General features: G+C 42.4%; 1 long non-coding RNA gene across 1 annotated transcript in view; it reads right to left on the minus strand.

Annotated features, from left to right (window-relative positions):
- Positions 1 to 18,369, minus strand: part of LOC138570027 (uncharacterized) — a 108,541-nt gene extending 90,172 nt beyond the window's left edge. The window contains exons 1-2 of the long non-coding RNA XR_011303383.1: positions 18,209 to 18,369; positions 17,905 to 18,076 (exon numbers count right to left, since the gene is read on the minus strand). This is a non-coding gene — a long non-coding RNA (uncharacterized lncRNA). The remainder of the gene's footprint in view (positions 1 to 17,904; positions 18,077 to 18,208) is intronic.
- Between the last annotated feature and the right edge of the window lie 955 nt (positions 18,370 to 19,324).

Consider the following 19,324-nt stretch of genomic DNA (forward strand, 5'->3'; position numbering starts at 1 on the left):
CGTAATCACAATTTTTCTGTATTTTTTCTAATAAAAATTGTGTTTATTAAAGCACACATGCAGCCATTTAGGAAAGAAGTGCTAGTTTTCCATAACAACAAATTATTGCTCCTTTGACTACTGCTGCCTTAAGATATGTGTGGTCAGCAATTTGAAGAACGTTATTGCTATTTGTATACAACATTTACACTCTCCATGCTGCCAATCTGCAATGTGTTTGGCCTGTGATGTATGAGTGACATCATAGAGAAACAGACAGAATGACCCGTTTTTCAGTTTTTTTTTCATTTTTATAAATGAATACAGACAGCCATAACAACAAATTATTGCTCCTGCTGCTGCCATAAGATATGTGCGGTCAGCAGTTTGAAGAACTTTAATGCTGTTTGTATACAACATTTACACTCTCCATGCTGCCAATCTGCAATGTGATTGGCCTGTGATGTATGAGTGGCATAGAGAACCAGACAGAATGACCTGTTTTTCGTTTTTTTTCATTTTTATAAATGAATACAGACAGAAAGCAGATTTATTTCCATCTGTATGTGTAAACATTAGTAAAAACAGAAAACTGGAAGCCTTAATCATAATGCATTACAATAAAATGTGTATATTTCCAAACTAAAATAAAATAATATTTTTTTTAAATAATTATAAATCCAACCACAAAAAAATCACTTTTTTCCAAACGCTTAAAAAACATATGTATGTGTGTTATATAATAACTTATCATAATACATCACTAAAGACATCTTCTAATCTAAAAGTTACATATATTAACATATATTAAATATATCAATAATATATAACTATAAAAAACACTCAAGTATGATTTGTACATACTTTACGATGTATAAAACATTCAATTATAGTAACCAAATAATACAGCCTAAACAAAATTATATATTTTAAAAATGTAAATCCAACATATGTACCTCTTTAATATAATTACTTACAATACATAAGTAAAATAATGTTAATTCATTACATTTAAATTTGATATGTGAAGTATATATAACGTTAAACATTAATAAAACAAAAATATAATTTTAACTTTTGCTTTATGCTGTACAAAACATGTTAACACTGAAAATTGTTTTTACTAATTAAAATATGTAAAACTTCCAACATCTATGATATGATAAGGCATTTATAACGCACCTGTACACAAGTGTTTCTACGCGTGACAAGGCAAGGGAGGGGAGCCATAAGGAAGACAACACCAACTATCCTACTAGGTCTTGTGTCATTCGGATTGCGCGAGTGCAACACCAGAAGTGCAAGGGGAAGGAGAGGGGAAAGTGCAAGGGAGAGGAAAGGGGGAAGTACGATCAGAGCAGCATGGCTCTGAGTAAGTGCATGGAGTATTTAAAGGGGCAAGGTACCCTCTTTTTTGTGTATGGGGGCCTGACTCTGGAGGGAAAATGGGGAATATCAGAATAAAGAGTAGAGTCAACGGATACCCGTTTCAAAGACGCACAGGAGGTGCACCTGTACTACAGTGAGGATAGCTTACGTATATGCTAGTCCAAGGATCGCAAAAGGGATAACTATGTCGTAAGACAAAGTTTAATTGGTGACTCAACAATCAAAAACTAGGCAAATTGCCTAACCAACATAAATATTATAGAAATACAAAGGACACCAAGTCAAAATAATGATGGGTTAGTAACAACCAAGTGCAATTTCATGTACTCCTTTATCGATAGCGGCACGTAATCATTGTCGAAACATGTGTTGGGTGTTTCTGGCAAATCCAAGCCTGATTTGCACATGGTCTTTCCCCTTTTGTAATGGCTTGGCAGGCGAAGAACGATGGTCTGGAGGGTTGCCCAGAGCAATGCCAGAGGTTAAGATTTATTCTAAACCTTCCAGCCATCACCTCTTTTGTTTTGCTATTGTCACCCCGAGTGGGACGGGTATGCCCAGACGTGGGTCCCGTGCCTGCTGGGCCTTGAGACCCAAGCTACTCCTCACTGATGACGCCCAACAAGGCTGAAACATGTCTGTCGATGCTTGTGGTCTTGTGCAGAAGGGATGTGACCTAGCAGTTCGGGCTCGACTACCCCTTTGGGGGTGGGACCAAGCCTAATTTGTATATGGTCTTTCCCCTTTTTAATGGCTTGTCAGGCGAAGAACGATGGTCTGGAGGGTTGCCCAGAGCAATGGCAGAGGTTAAGATTTATTATAAATGTTCCAGCCATGATTTTACTCATGAACAAAAGTAAACAAGAACATCCATTTAACACCAAAAAGATTTTATTATGGACATAGCACTTCAGATGCATTAACCTTGAACATTCCATCCATTAAGCAGGATGCATTAACTTTGAAAATTCCATCCATTAAGCATCCCCAAGTGGCTGTTGGGTGTGGCTGCTAATGGATTGCCTTCGCACACGCTCACTCTCTAGGAGTGGCAGGGTGTAGTTGGTAAGCCGGTTTTAATGGAGGTGCCCACGATCACAGCTATATAAGCTGCCCCGATCCTCAAGACAGATGCTTCCCGTTATTCTGCACTTGCAAGCAAAGTAACGCTCACCTTCACCTGAGGTCAGACTTACCTTTGAAGATCCTGCTCCCTGGACATCCTGCTTCCTGCCAGCATACTTATCAACTGGTGGAAGCTGTTCTTACCTGTGCATCTCTTCGGCGAACCATTATTCATCTTTACACTTTCCTGAACGCCGATATCTTCATCTTGGCACCGCAGCATGACACGCTCCATCGTTGACAGCAGCGCCTGCAAGGAAAAATAGAAGACAAGGTTAGACGTCAGTTTAAGGTTGCACTTCGCCATAATTTGCGCTTTTCCTTAAACCATCACTTACCTGCTGTCGAACATTTCAAAGAAGGTAGCAGGCGCTCCTCTCCAGAAAGAACATGGCATGATAACCTGTTCTGAGATGAGAGTTTGCAGCACACGCTTTTAGCTCACTGTACCTTTCACAGATGGGAAATATCCATTTGCATATCAGTCTTTGTCCCGCCCACATGGGCAGTCCAGCACCGAAATGCTATGGCAATTCCTCTCTGAACAAGAGTACCAAAAGCAACCCCATACACGTGTTTCAGCCTTGTTGTGCCTCATCAGTGAGGTGAAGCTTTGTCTCTCTGAGCACAGTGAGCAGGGAGCCCACGTCTGGTTGCCCCCAGGTAATTCAGGGTGACCAACCCCAAGTTCCTTGCAAACCTTTCAAAGAAGGTAGCAGGCGCTCCCCTCCAGAAAGAACATGGCATGATAATCTGTTCTGAGATGAGAGTTTGCAGCACACGCTTTTTGCTCACTGTATCTTTCACAGATGGGAAATATCCATTTGCATATCAGTCATTGTCTCGCCCACATGGGCAGCCCAGCACCGAAATGCTATGGCAATTCCTCTCTGAACAAGAGTATCAAAAGCAACCCCATACACGTGTTTCAGCCTTGTTGGGCCTCATCAGTGAGGTGAAGCTTTGTCTCTCTGAGCACAGTGAGCTGTCGAACATTGCGGTAGCATCCATCATCCATCCGGCCACGTCTCGCGTCTCACAGCTGCATTGAGGCCGCATTTCCATCCAAGGGTAGAAAACAGAAGAGAGACATTATTGCGGGCATAAATAGGAGCAACATATAAAGACATTAAACAGAATGAACAGCATCACAAGAGCTCAAGAAAGACTTACCAATCACAAGCAGAAGCATAGTCGCAGCTGGACTGGACTAATCCTTATCAGGGATCAGTGAAGGAACTAGATCCCATTTGAAGCGCCCCTGCCAGAAGTAGCAGGACAGAGAGCTGATCTTCCATAATTCAGAGGAGCAGTATCACCATGTACCACCGCTCACAGCTTTTCTACTGAGGGAGAGACCTGAAGGGGGTGATTCAAGATCAGGGAGGGCTGCAACCCTGCCCCAACGCCTCCTCAAAGACCAGGTGAGCGTAACAGAGAAAAGGAGGGTCTTCAGCTGCTTACAGAACTTCAGGTGGTCCGGTTCAAGTCTGAGAGGGGCAGGGAGGCCATTCCAGAGGGAGGCACCTGCAGAGAAGAGAGATCTACCCCCACTCTCTGCCTGAAGAAGCGTCTGGCCCTCAGGGAGTTGGAGGTAGCTGAGCAAAGGGTTCTAGAAGGAAGATATTTCAGAAGAGCAAGTTGAATGTGGTGCGTGCCCTAGCCCCAGAAAGCCTTGTGGGCAATGCAGAGGGTCTAGATCTGGACCCAAGTCAGACTTGGGAGGGACGGTCTCAGAGGAAGGAGGTCAGCCATGCCAGGGCCTGATCCGTGATGCCCAGGTTCACCCGGAGACAGTTGATCAGGGTGGCATGATTGACTGTGTCGAAAGCAGAGGAAAGGTCAAGGAGGATGAGGACAGAGGGAGAGGTGGAGTCAGGGATAGAGAGCAGATCTTCACAGGTGTTCAGGAGAGCAGTTACCATGCCACTGGCAGCTATGAATCCAGCCTGATGGTCAAGGAGGCAGCCAATAGATTCAGTGTGGAGGGTAAGCTGGGAGATGACCAGCTTTTCCAGGAGATTGTCCAGGACAGGAGTGATAGAAAGTGGGAGATAGTTTACTGAACATGTAAGATTGGAAGAGGGCTTTTTTAGGAGGTGTTGCACAAGGGAGTGGGTTAGGAGAGAGGGGATGAGGGGAAAGATCCAGTAGTGAAAGAAAGATTGCAGAAATCAACAAAGGCTGTAGAGAGGGGGGCGATATGGTCCTTGAGCATGTGTTTCGATGACACTTTCATAGATCGGACTAGTCTAGCGACATCGTCAGGTGTTGTCAGAGCAAAGGAGGAAAAAGGAAGAGGAGAGGCAGAGGCAGCCAAAGGGGACTTGAGAGAGGTAGTGGGAGAGGAAGATGAAAGTGAAGGCAGGATGTCCTGAGTTTTAGTGGTGAAATGAGAGGCCAGAGCACAACAGAGGACCTGGGAAGCAGATGGAGAGATGGAGACTGCAGTAGGATGGGCAAGCTCCTTGCAGGTTTTAAAGTGTTTGGCTGTGTTGTTAGAGGCTGCAGAGATGCTGGCTTGGATATTGACCCTATTCTCAAAGAGGACAGAGAGTCTGACCCTATTCTTCAAAAGGACAGTTTGTAAGAGGATGCGCCAAAGCCCTCCACTTACCCTGCACTTTTAGGACAGCGAGGTCGGAATCATACCAAGAGTTGCACTTGGAGGTAGGCTTCTCATGGCAGGGGCCAGCATGTCCAGAGGGTTGGAGATAGAAAGATGCAGGTTAGAGAGGGCTGTGTCAAGGTACAAATCAGCTGCAGAAATAGGAGGAGCAGAAATGTAGAGGCAAGGGTGTCTACTGACACTCGCCCATGGGCTGAATGACCGAGAAGGAAGGCAGCTGTGCTTGGGTAGGCTTTGCTTGTGGTATAAGAAGATTCAGGTGAGAGCATAGCAGAAGGTGTCAGTCCAAGAGAGCGGAGTGGTGAGAGGGTTAGAGAGGGAGATGTCAGAAGAGATGAGAACATCCAAGGTGTTTCTAGCAGAGTGTGTTGGACCAGAGGGTAGTACGGAAAGGGAGAATCTCATAGGTTGCAGAAGAGCCCAGGGAAGGGATTAGGAGTATCGAAGTGGATGTGCAGGTCTCAGAGGAGGAGAAGTTGAGAGGTCAAGACCAGGAGAGAAGAGGAGAGGTCCGCCCATTCAGAGAGGCAGAGGGTGACCTGGCCAGGTGGCCTGTAGATGGTGGCCACAGTCAGAGAGAGGCCAGGAGATATAGTGAGCCTGCAGACTAGGCATTCAAAGAAGGAGTAGGCATGTACAGGAATGTCAGAAGCAGGGACCCACTCTGGAAAGATCAGGGCACTCCACCTCCGGGCCGGTTGAATCTGGGCTAGTAGAGGATTTTGTAGGCCTCCGGAAGGAGAGTGTCAAAACTCATGATAGAGCTAGCCATGATGTCAGAGCAATGTTTGACAGCAGAGTGAGAGTTGAGAGTAGCTACATGGAACAGGTTGCCACATTTCAAATTCTTCCGGGGTGGGGTGCAGGAGTGAGGACCCACCGGAAGCGGAAGAAAGGCCCGAGAGTGGGCAGAGGCAGTAGAAGGAGGTTTCATGGGGCCAGATCGGAGGAGGATGTGGGTTCCAAAGAGGCTGCGGAGGAGGAATGAGGTGGCATAGGGGCCCAGGAGGAAAGAAGGGAGGAAATTGATGAGGCGCATGAGAAGACGATCAAAATTGAGGAGATCGGGCCAAGATCCCGGGACCATGACAGCACCATAGATAGACATTGATGATAGTCTTAGTGGAGTGGTAGGGGGTCACAATGACCTCCCACCAGGTGCCACCATTAATTAGAGGGGAGGAGAAAGGAGAGAGTGGAGGGGAGGAGAAAGGAGAGAGAACAGAGACCATTTGGGGGTCTGGTCTGGGGGTCCAAAGGTCTGGAGAGGGAATGACAAAAAGGATGTCAATGAGAGTCTGTCTGGAGGAGGCGTTGATATGGGTATCAGCAATAGGGAGGCCTGGGTTGGAGACCAGGATATCCCTCTTGAATAAAACAAAATACAAGTTCAAAATATATATTCTTTTAATATTAATAACATGCACGTCTACTTTGGCGATTTTCATAATGATACCTAGAAAACAATTGAACAAATACATAAAAGTATTCATATTATAAATTGGAAAACCTTTAATTGGTCTTTTTCAAAAAGCTATAATACATACATTAAATCTAATCGGAATTCACGGTAAGGGATGGCTCAAAGCGGTGATGTGGAAGTTGTTGGAAAAATGTTACGTACATTCTCACAAATAGTAATTTAGATTCTACACTAGTACATAAAAAGACAATTACAACAAAAATGCATATGTTTCAATTAACTACATTACAACACATAATTTACAAAATGAAATAGTACTTTTAAACATTTTAAAAACAATTACCAAAACCTTTAAAAAACACAGGAAATTATTTTAATATTTTTTTAATGATAAAGTTAAGGTTAAACAAATAAAAACTTAAAGTCTATAAACATATTAAAACAATGTTAAGGTAACAACATAAATATCTATTATCAATACATTTAAAAAATATTATATTGAAATCAAATATCATAAATGCTTAGGAATTTACTGATTTCAATGTAATTTGTTAAACATGAGGAAGGAAATGACTTTGAGCAAACTGTTGAAATTTTCCAACGCCAGTGTGTGAGAACTGTTTCAGATGGAAGAACATCTGACAGATGAGATGTTTATAAATGAGGTGGTGATTTTCATAAAAAAATCAGGTAAATATTTTATCATAAATAGGGTTAGAATTCCTCTTCTCATTGATTCAGGAGCAGTTTACATACTTATCAGCAAACAAACAAGGGTGTACAAATTCCGCGTGCATCCTTTTGCAGAGGCCAAAATAAAAGTGGGCACCTGTGGTGAAAAACTGTTGCGGTGACAAACGAAGCACAGGTTCATCGCAAACACATGTTTATCAAAGCTTAACAGCTGCGTATTGGGTCGCTGTTCTTCTGAGCCTGGAACAACATATAATAGCATATGTCCCTAAAATGTAGAAGGTGGGGTGTGGAGAGAAGAGGAGGATGAAAGAGAGATGCTAGGGTCTATTTACATCTCTACCAACATGACGAGAAGATCAAGAACAGAACATAACATGCATCCTCCTCCTTAATATTTCACCAAAGATTCTATGCTAAGCTAAGAAATGTAAATACAAGTAACCAAGGCATGCAGGCATGTATGCAAGGTGCAACTAGCGGGACATCATTCCCTGTGCCTGACGGAATGCATGAAGGGTTTCATGGACCCTACTTGTTCTAAGGGCAATTCACTGGGCAAAAGTGCCCTCCCAACCCTGAACAGTGGAGAGGTTCTGATCTCTCGCTGGCTATGTTCTGGGGAGACCCTAGTGGGCACAGCCCGCTCCAAGAGGATCTAGCTCTAATTGACTTGCTGGCCTTTGAATGGTCAAGACTTGTTACTGCCCATGGGTAATGATTCTGGGAAAACCCTGTATGATTTGTATTCCACAACCTCTTTCTGGGGGACCCCTGGAGCACCAATATCACATTTTGCCACTCGCCTCAAATTCCACACTTGATTGTCCAAGGTAAGAATAACATATTCCATTATCCGCTTTACTCTGATGGGCTGGCTAAACTTGAGGAGTCACTATGTGGATGGGAAGTGTACTGCAGACCCAGAGGTGAGCAGAGAAATCAGGTAGCCTGACTCTGTGCATGGCATCATAAAACCCCTTAGTGGATTTTTTCTTCATCTGGCATCCTCTCTTTAATGAGGTGCAATTTATTACTGGATACCAAGCTCTTGTTCGCCTCCTTAATCAGCCACTGTGGTCTAATTTGGTTAGTGGTCCCTCTTCTTCACATCAATTCAAGGGAGACTACACCTGTGAGGCTCTTGAGGATATGACTGAACATTTTAAAGGATGTCATCAATCACGCCCTCTATTGGGCACCCACTAAGTAAGGCAGTTTGCACAACCGTTTTGAATCTTTTCACAAAACTGTTAGCCTTTGGATGATATAGTGCTACCATCTGGTATCTCACTCCCACGTTGTTCAGGAATATTCGTATTTTGTGTGAGACAAGTTGCACCCAATTATCGGTTACAATGGTCTCAGGTCATCCTTCATGGGTAAACACCTTTTGAAAAATGTAATTACAGACGTCAAGATCTGCTCCACATATTTTACTTCTAGACACCTTGAGAAATAGATCATTAGTATCATGGCAAACCTCTTTTCCCTAGGAAGCGTTGAAAGGCCCCATTAGGTCTAGGGCTGTTTTCTGCCACAGGACATGTGAAAGCATCACAATGGTCATGGGGACAGGGCAGTATGAGCAATTTGTGACGTCCCCCAAGCACCTCTGGCAGGCTCAGCAGCCATAGTTGGCCACCCAAAGTCTTAACAAGTTAACCTCTTGCTCAGGGTGATGCAAGGATCACCCATATGAGTGCTCTCTATGGTTTTTTTGTCTCAGTATGGTGGGGCTGACGATACGCTGCCCCTGAAACACAAGGTTGTTCATTTTGCTCAGCTCATTCGCCACCTTGACCTGTGGATTTAGTTCTTCACAAGCTGCTTTCACTGCTTTCACTGAGGACCAGCCCCTGGTATCTGTGGTTTGAGTTTTCATAGCATCAGCTCTCACCTATCTGCCTCGGCTCACTCACTTTGAGAGATGTTTTTCTCAATTATGGCCTCAACCATGACGATCATGTTCTCCTCATCTTCAGATAGTGTGCCTTGCTACAGCTGAGGAAGTTGTGAAAGGCAATCAGCCGCTGTGTTGAATGTTCCTGATTTGTACAGTATGTCATATACATAGTTCTGCAGCCGTGGAGATAATGTGCCCAAGGTAGTCGACGTCTGTGCAAAACAACTTGCATTTTTCTTGTATGCACCATCTTGAGGGTGCATTTTTCCTCCTTAATGGTCTTAGAGTGGAAACAGATGTCATATTTGATTCCTTTCAATAACCTACCCATAAGGCGTTGAAAAAAGATCATCACACTGACTAGGCGGAAGAGTATGCGTAAGGACTTTAAGGTGCCAGAAAAGCTCACAAAGGCCATCTTGTCTCTTGAAACAGCAGTCATTTTGATTTGATTGGAAGTAGGCTGATCTTAAGTCAAGCGTTAAGAAAATGTTTTCTCGGTTGATAATTTTGACCATTGCATTGATGTTTGGTAAGGGGTCAAGAAAGATGTTCTTTTTCAAGGACCTAAGATCATTGCACATTTGCATTGCATCTGTTCCTGATATAGAGGCTAGTACAATGGGGGTGATGCATTCTGAAGATTCTGTCAGCTCTATGATCCCGTTCTTCTCCAGTTTGGCTAAATGCTCTTGTAGTTTCAGCTGGAGACATAATCAGACTTGTCTCACTCTGTGCTTGACAGGGGAGATATTGGGTTTGAAAATTATCTGATGCTTACATCCTAACAGGTTCACTAGGTTGTGGGCTGATAATGGCAGTACACATTTTGATTATGTCTTTCATTGGATCATTTGTAGTGTCATAACGCATCGAGAGGACCTGTTCCATACAAACTGAAATGTATGTCATCTTGAAATAAGCCTAGTGCTTTCAACCCAAGATTGGTACACGAGTGGCTGCTGCAAAAACACTCGCTATAGTCTCTCTGACCTTGTCATGGTGGCTTGAAATTACCCCTTAAGGTCAATTTTCATGTCCTGAACATCCCTTTGGGAGTATGTTAGAGGGAAGCAGGGTTGTCACAACAACACCGAGTTTCTCATTAAATAGCCAATGAGTAATTACAGTGTACTAGGAGTCTGAGTCTACTAACAGAGGCATTTCGACTCTGATGGTAATGATGAGAGCTGTTGGTCTGGGTGATCCATCGTTTTCTTCCATTCCTTGAACTTTAAGGATAGCATTCTGTAGTTGTCTATGCTGTTCATGTCTTTGCCCTGCTCAGTAAGAAGGGTGACAGCATTGGGCTGGGGAAAACTTATTTTTGTCTTCTGGAATACTTGTGCAAAGTGATTTTTCTTCCAGCAGGTTTGTTCAGGGTACTCTCATTACGACTGTGTGAGGTGCTGGTGGATCTATCCCTACTTCCAGCAGTTTGGCTAGAGGCGGGGTTGACATCTCCCATAGATGCTGGCAGGCGTAGCTGACTTACTCCTCTGCCTGGCCTAGAGGCTGCCGATCGTGGCTATGAATGGCAGGATGTGGCACGTAGGTAATGACAGTGGGCCAGCCAGGGTTTTCTCTTGGAGCTCTTGTTGCCAATTGTTCCGTTGACAAATGGGGCACAGGAAAGTTTGGAACAGCTGTTTATTAAAGCTTAACAGGAGTGTCCCATTAATGCGACCCCTTCACTGCGACCTCCAAAAATGTCAACCTTTTTTTTTATTTTGACCCCCTTTACACCCCATGTATATGTGGGGGGTGAGAATAACATATAATGCATGTGGGGGCTGTGGTGGTCTCCCCCGCACATACATTGATTGAAAAAGGGGTCGAAATGAAAAATGTTTTTTGGGGTCACAATGAAGTGGTTGCAGTAATCACATAGATCCCTTTCCCCAGGCTGAACCAACATAAAATAACAAACTTCCCTAAAATTTCGAATATGGAGGTCGGGTGGGGCACAGGGGGAAGGTAAGAGGTAGTTAGGCGAGAGTTACAAGGGACTAGGGGCAGCCCTACCAATATGACAAGCTCAGAATATAACAATAACCCCTTTGTATTGTGACATGCTTTGATGCACTCATACAGTATTAAACTAGAGAAGCCCACATAAAGGTTTATGGACCTCATTACGAGTTGGGCGGTTTTCCGGTAAATCTGCCGGAAATCTGCCCAACGGAATTACCACTGGATTACAAGTGGCGGTGGCAGAGTTAAACTCTATTTTTATAGAGTCCATTGGACTCTATGGGGTATTTTTGGCGTAATTACTGATGCAGTATTTTGGCCGATTTTGCCGATTTCCAGGAGAAAGTGGGAGAATTGTTTTTATTTCATTTATTATTGTATGTGGTAAAGAAATCTTTACAATATCATTATTATACAAATACATACATTTTATACGAGACATATCAGAAAATAAAACAAACTGATTAAAACAACAATGACTCATAAAACCACAAAATTACATATCAAATATCATTCAATAATCGTAGAAATCAACACAATTTCTACTAGTAAAATTAATACTAATATGTATAATAGTAAAATTAAAATCACCAAATTTAACATTTAGAACTATAAAGCGATCATATATCATGATAATAGCTCTTACTGGAAAGATATGCCTTCAAGTGTAGATATTAGGCCCTTCATAGACATTGTTCATACGTTCAAATTGTCAATGATATAGTACTTTGCAATCAAGCTTATCCAAGTTTGAACGTGATAGATGTAATCCTGGAATTATTCACCAACCTCGTTATAATCTAGATCATAGCAGTTTAGTCTTTTGTCTACCAATTTTTCTTCCTTAAGCATTATAAATTTCGTTAAACTAAGGATAAGGGTTTGACTCTTTCCCCACATACATCTTTGCCACAAACTTTCTCTGCTCAAATTGGAGTCAGAAAAAAAGTGTACCCCAATTATTTGCCTCCTATCAGATTTGAAGAAAGTACAATAGACGGTTAAATGTTTCAAGCACATTCTCTACATTGTCCAATGTTTAAATTGTCTTTGGCATGATACCAGTTCATTAATTTTTCATTAGTTTATAATTGATTTAAGCAAAATCTCAAATACGTTTTCCTAGCCTTGTTACAAGGAAACATTTCCTGGTATTTCGCCCGTTGTCCCCACTGGCGTGTAAATTTGGCGTATTCATAATATGACTTACTTTTGTTTATTCTATCAACCAGGAGACACCAATAATATTGTTGGAATTTATGTTTGCATGAAGGAAGACCCATTATTAAGTCTTCCTTAGAAATCATAGTTGAAGATAATATTGCATCCATTTTGTTTCGAAATTTCAAAAGGACGGAGGTTGCCCTTTGGGGATCATAAACGCCAAATCCTCATACAAGGATGCTTTCGGTGGTGATAGCATTTTACCATAATTAGAAAGAAGGCGCCAATGCCATTTAACGGACAGCGGTAATAGTCCCAGCTCATGACAAATGATCATGTTAGGAGTAGATAGAGCTAACCCCAATAATGTTTCCACATTTTCCTCTGCAAAACGTCTAAGAAATCCTCTATATCACATAGATAAATGTCCAGGGAATAGAGTAAGATGGGTTCTATTTTTTCTAGATAGAATTGCAGTTTTGGAATAAGGGAAGATTTCCCAAGTCTACGATGAATAATCCTCATCTGAGAAGAGAGAGATTTAGCTTTATCAGTCAAAATTTCCCTCCATCGATCCATTGAATATGTACTGGATAAATGATATCCTAAATAGTGTATGGAGAGAGTCTGAGGAATGGGAATGCCATTTAAACACCAGGTAAACTTTACACACCTTCTCCTACCCTCCACAAAAGAGATGATAAAAGACTTAGTGGGATTTACCTGCAAGTGTAAGTATGAAACAAATCCAGTTTAGTCTGCAGACCAAAAGGTGTACGGTCAAAGGGTGTAATTGGCTAATATAACTTAGCCAATTGAGCAATAGGCCACCTAGTTTGACTGGAAAGATGATGGCATCATCCCACCCCTCATCGTGATCCAATAAATATAAGTTAAACAGGACTACAGCTAAATTGCAGCCCTATTTCGACCCAATTTCAGTGGGAATAGGATCAGTAATTGCCCCAGCCTTTGTCAGCCGTATTCGATATATGTAGTCTTGTGATGTAAAGCCGCCATAATAGCAACCAAGTCAACCGAAAACCCATACTTCAACATTTTTTCCCACAGTAAGGCTCTGATAACTGAATCAAAAGTGGCTGTGAGATCCAGGGCTGCCATATAAATGGGGCAGGTATTGTGCTTCATATGCTGATACAAATGAACAATTATAGTGGCATTTAGTGAGCATGCCATGTGTCTACGGAATCCTACTTGAAATCTGGGCAGTAAATTGGCTGCTGAGATATATGCCTGAATAGATTGTAATAATAGCCTGGTAAAAATCTTTCCTGAGGCATCCATTAACGCTACCGGCCTAAAGTTGCCTGGATCATCCATGGCTCCCTTTTTATAGACAGGGATCATAATAGCAGAACACCAGGAGCTGGAAATGATGCCTATCAAGTGGATTGAGTCAAATTGTTCTTAAAGATAGAAGCCCATAATTCTGGGTTAGTTTTAATCAGGCAAGGAGGAATGCTGTCAGGCCCAGGGGCTCTAGAGCTCTTTGATTTCATAATGGCCATACGGATATCTTCACTGGACCATGGACAGGTTGTAGCCACTAGGCTAGAAAAATGTTTTGGCAGTTTGGTAGCAAAGAGTTGTGGCATAGCAAACTTGGTTTTTATAAACTCAACCCATTTTGAGGCAGAAATTGACGGTTCTTCAACTAATTCAGAAATCCCAGTAAGGGGTCTGAGTGTGCCCCAAACATGTCTCGTGTCATTTTTCAATAGTAGGGATCTCATGTTCTGATTATCAGCAATAGCAATCTCATACTTTAAAGTTTTCAATTGTCTTTGATATGTCTGTGTAATAAGCAATTTGCGAGCATGATAAGCATTTGAATCATATTTGCTTAAACTGAGCTGTCATAGCCGTTTCCGTTTCTCTTTTTGTTGGTTCACAACCTTGATATTATAATGGTGCCGATGGGTATGCAAAATGCTCTCGGCATTTGCTGTCATAATTTGTTTCACGTGAACACAAATTCTCCAAGAATTTTGAATTTCCGCGAAAACACATTCCATTCCACCTGATTCACACCCAAAATAAATAATGGGTCATCTTGCATTTTAAGTATAATTTTCTGGCACATTTTTGAATTCCATTTAAGGGATAAACACGACCGATCGAATTCAATAGCTGTCAATGCCGGTGCAGAATCAAAAGTATCCAACTTTAGATGGAGTTGTGATTTCAAGGCGAAATGATCACCATAATGCAAATTACAAATTAGTACAGGATCTATCAACCTAAGCAACTCAGTAGAAACAAAAATATAGTCTATCATAGAAGTCCAGAGCCCTCTAGTCCAAGTATATTCGTATGATCCTCTTTCAAAGGGGGCCAATTGAATATCCCATGCCAAAAAATAATCGACCCACCTTTTTCCATTCAAGATTGATTTCTTACCCAGTCCATGTTTGCTATCTATTACCTCCCTCGATGAACATAGGCAAGTAGCATTAAAATCCCCACCAATCATAAACACTTGTGTATAGGCGCGTTATAAATGCCATATCATATCATAACACTCAGTCTTGGATTAGAGGACAATGCATTTTCAAAAATGATAAGTTGTTTTGAGAGGTTGTCAAAGGAGATCTTACCAATATTCCAATATAGGTTAATGAGTAGGAGACTCAGGCATTTGCTTCCTATTAGCCGGGGTTCCACTGCCAATACAGCATCCTCTGCACACACCAGTGAGGACTCCATCCTTAGATTTTTATCAATCAGAATGGCAAGTCCTCCAGACGGGCGACCGAGAGTTCCCCTTATAGCTGGCTGATGATAAGTATGATAGCCTTCTACCTCAAGACCATCTTGGGCCATGGTTTCCTGAATCAAACAAATACCTGGGAGGGATAATGTATCAAGCTGGGCAGTCCAGGACCTCAAATTACCTATGCCACAGGAATTTGTTGACATAAAGGTCAGCCTAGTCACATCATCCTACTGTTTATCATTCAACATTTGCACCTGTGCCAAATTGGCAGATCCGTCATTCATGAAAAGGCAGCAGCAAAATTCATAAGCTGCTTGAATAGATCCTCAGTAGATTGCGGCAACCCTCCGCCAGGCATTAGGCCAAGGGGGTTTTCTACTTTTATCGGCAGCATAGCAATAGGAATCTCCACTAGTTCGTCTGAGGTAAATATTCATGGAAACAAACCTAATACTTCCAAGTCTTCTCGCTGTTCCCATATTATTTTCAGTATAATATGTGAATGATAGCCACAAATCATCCTGGTCAGATTGCTGCTTGATAAACGTACCCAATCAATATCATCACTTCTAATTGTTCGCAGCGCCGGGATTGCCTGGAATGCCTTCAGCATTGCTAAGCGATTTAAGTTCACTTTTCAAGTGGATACAAGCTTAGTTTCCCACCCCATAATTGATGGACATCAGGGGTCAGGATCACCACATCTGACTCAGGCATAGACTTGTACGGGCGTTTACACTGATCGTACTTAGATCTTTCTTCATTGATAGTCAGATCCCCTTTCAGATCTTTGGTGGCATGTGTCCCTACCATGGCACCCCCTTCATTCAATAACATAGGAATAGTACAAGTTGCTAGAATATCAGGCAAAGTTTCTTGAGTCATAGATTTTTTACTGAGTTCCTTACTCTCATTTTTATGAGAATCCCAGACATTAGCATTTAACCCCACAGATTTCAACTTATTCACATTTGCATTGCTCAAGTTTTTAATTGGACCAGCCACTTTAATTTTATTTGATGCATTTTTAATATATAATGCCGGAAAAAAGTTTATCAGATCAGTTTGTTTCTTTTACACCGCGCACAGGGATTCGCTAGACAATAATTCAATATTCACCTTTCTATTTACTTGTTTGCCCTGCTCCTTTTGTGTGACCAAGTCAGTTTGATCTGAGTCAATGTTCAAAAGGACTCTAAATTCTTGATTAAGTTGTTGAAAGTCGATCTTCTCCTCTTCAATAGTTGTATTCTTAGAGTCAGCTTTTAGTGGCTTCAAGAATTCATTTTTTGTTTTTTATTTGTATTTACATTTTTTTCTTGTAGAACCCTATGTTTTTCAGCTCTAACCATCAATCTTTTTTGCTTCCTAATCAAGACTGGTTTATTAGCCAGTTCGTGACCCATGTTCTCTTTGGCCAACTCTGCAAGACTATGATTTGTCTGTAAGTCATCATCTAAATCTATTAGATTAGTGAGGGCTGAGGGGCTATCAGGCTGGTAATCAGAGATAGCACATACATCCTGAGGTGGGACTTCCAACTTACCCCGTGCATCTTAATGATTAGTTATTTCACCTTGCAAAATCTGTTGCATGGCTGCAGCATTAGCTGCAACCATCTTGGTCAACTCATTCTTTAGCTGACACAATTGACTCTCATCTTTATGATCATATCTGGCAGTTACTGCCGCAAAGGATTTCACCGTTTTGCCAGCCATTCTCGGATCAGCCAAAGTTTGTGTATCTCTGTCAATCATCACTAAACTTGCCTTTCGTTGCCCAACTGATAAAGCCGCAACTGTATCACAAGTAAATAGCAGCCCTTCCATCCTATTTACTTTAGCTAGAACCTCCCTTAGCAATCCGTTTGTGGTAACAATTTGGGAATGGGTCTGTTCATGCCCCTTATCAAGCAAATTTAAGATCCTTGTCAAAACTGGAAAATCTGATCCTAGAGCCGCGGTCTCCAGCAAATTACGTTCAGCCTCAACCACTAGCTCAGAGAGCCTCGGCTCGAGGATAGGGGGGGGAAGATAGCAATCTCAGGTTCGGATAATGTACATGCGCCTAAAGAGTTGACACTGCCCAAGATTTCAGAAGGCGAACTAGATTCCAAATTCTGAAAACCCTGAGTGGGGTCATCAGACTTAGGATAACCATTGCTCACCACATGTGAATTGCCCTGCCCTTGATTCTCAATCAGGTTTGTTGTTTTGGTAAATACGTGGACATCTTCGATGCAATATCTGCTCTGTTTAACCAGGGTTGAGGGTCCCCTTGAAAAAAGCATCCGTTTTTCTAGAAGGGCATCAATAGCCAGTGCAATTATGGAGACATCAGAAAAGCTGGGCTTTGTAGTGGTAATACCCATTTTGGACAATAATTCCCCATACTCAGGTACATCGAGGCAATCATTTGCAGCAGTATTGCATTTATCTTGCTTCATATCCTTCAAGTTATAAGTCTGCGGTACTGGTAGTCCACCTATTTTGACATTGGCATCAACAGGCAGAGTATGGTGAATTTCATCATTACTAATAACATCATCATATTGCAATTTTTGTAGCATGATCCCGCCTTGTTTTTCAAAACAGATTGACGTGCCAGCTTCTTTAGAAAGATCTATTTCGTTGGTAACCAACACATTTACACACGCCAGCTCACTGCGACTTGCTATCGAATCATTACGAAGCCCATTCACCATTTTGATTGTAATACAATTACCACCAGGGAAATGCTCCCAAATCCCAGCCCCAAATACAACTGAAAATAAATCCAACCGGCTTTTATATTTTACGGAGCAATGTGATAAACTGAAGTAATTCGAAACTGGATTACCAAAACCTCCCAACGTGGGCTGTGGGTTACGAGAAGATAATACTCACAATATTATCGTCAGCTAACCCCGTCGAACAGTCAAACAGTCACAGTGCACTTTCCATGCACTTCCTGGATGCGCGCGCCGGGTGCGCGTTCACCAGGATTAAGTAGCTGATTGGGTCAGTGTCCGGTAGAGAAGCTCACAGGCAGCTGACTCGGTTCTGATGACGTGGATTGCTAAAAAGAAACAAGAAAAAGAAACGAAAAAAAAGGAATTTGTTCAACACGTGAACATCAGTGCAGCAGTATAGTGCAGTATACTGCAGCAGATCAACTAACACAGTGGGTGGAGTAAAGTCCAACAATTACTTGTAACAAGGGCCGCACACCATGTTACGCCGCACACCAAGCTTCCTCTTGCCGACTGCCCCACAACGATCCTTGCGGCAGTCTCCAAAGCTGGGAAAAGCAGCAAAAGTCACCCAAAAGTTGTGCAGCGGGGACAGTCAAACAGTCACAGTGCACTTCCCATGGACTTCCTGGATGCACGAGTTGGATGCACGTGCACCAGGATTAAGTAGCTGATTGGATCAGTATCCAGGGGCGGAGCTCACAGGCAGCTGGCTCGGGTCTGATGACGTGGATTGTTGTAACAAGGACCGCACACCACGTCACGCGGCACACCAAGCTTCCTCTTGCCAACTGCCCCACAGCGATCCTCACAGCAGTCCCCAAAGCTGGTAAATGCAGCAAAAGTCACCCAAAAGTTGTGCAGCGTGGACAGTCAAACAGTCACAGTGCACTTCCCATGCACTTTCTGGATGCGCCGAGTGCAGCTTATGCTGGAGGTAAATCCCCCACTCCAGGGCCATACTTATAGTATGGCGGTGCGGGAAAAGTGGGGTCAATTCCATTACCGCCAATTTCTTCCTGCACCGCCATACTTGTAATGATGCCCATAAGTTTCTAAGCAGAGTGGAGATTTGTTGGGGGGAATTAACACACATACTAATGTGTCAATACCACAAACTGTAACACACCATACCAGCCCTATGGATTCTGGTACTTCTGGTCCCATTCATCAACGTCACATGTTTTGCACCTGCTTCTCCCTCATAAACACCCTGTCAGAACCACATTTTAGAGCTGTGCTATACAATACCAATTTACATTACATTATATTAGGATTAAATTGGGTAGTAATGACCTTATTACAGCACTTAGACAAGGGAGGTATCTATTATGAAGCGCTAGATGAAAATGTGATATCATTATTACAGTTAAACTTGAAATAACAGAGATGGGTTAAATGGAACACTTATGTGTGTAGAGCACTGAGTGGGCACTGTAAGGAAGACAGTTGAAATGTCATGTCGGAGTTGTAAAATTAAAGTCTGGCTGAGGTGCAATTCAGGGTGCTGTGGATTGGACCCTGAAATACATAATGAAGGGAAAGAGTGGGGTGTGCTTGCAGATTTTTATAGA

Source organism: Ambystoma mexicanum, chromosome 2q (genome assembly GCF_040938575.1).
Source record: "Ambystoma mexicanum isolate Mex_15411 chromosome 2q, UKY_AmexF1_1, whole genome shotgun sequence".
In the NCBI taxonomy this organism is placed as follows: Eukaryota; Metazoa; Chordata; class Amphibia; order Caudata; family Ambystomatidae; genus Ambystoma; species Ambystoma mexicanum.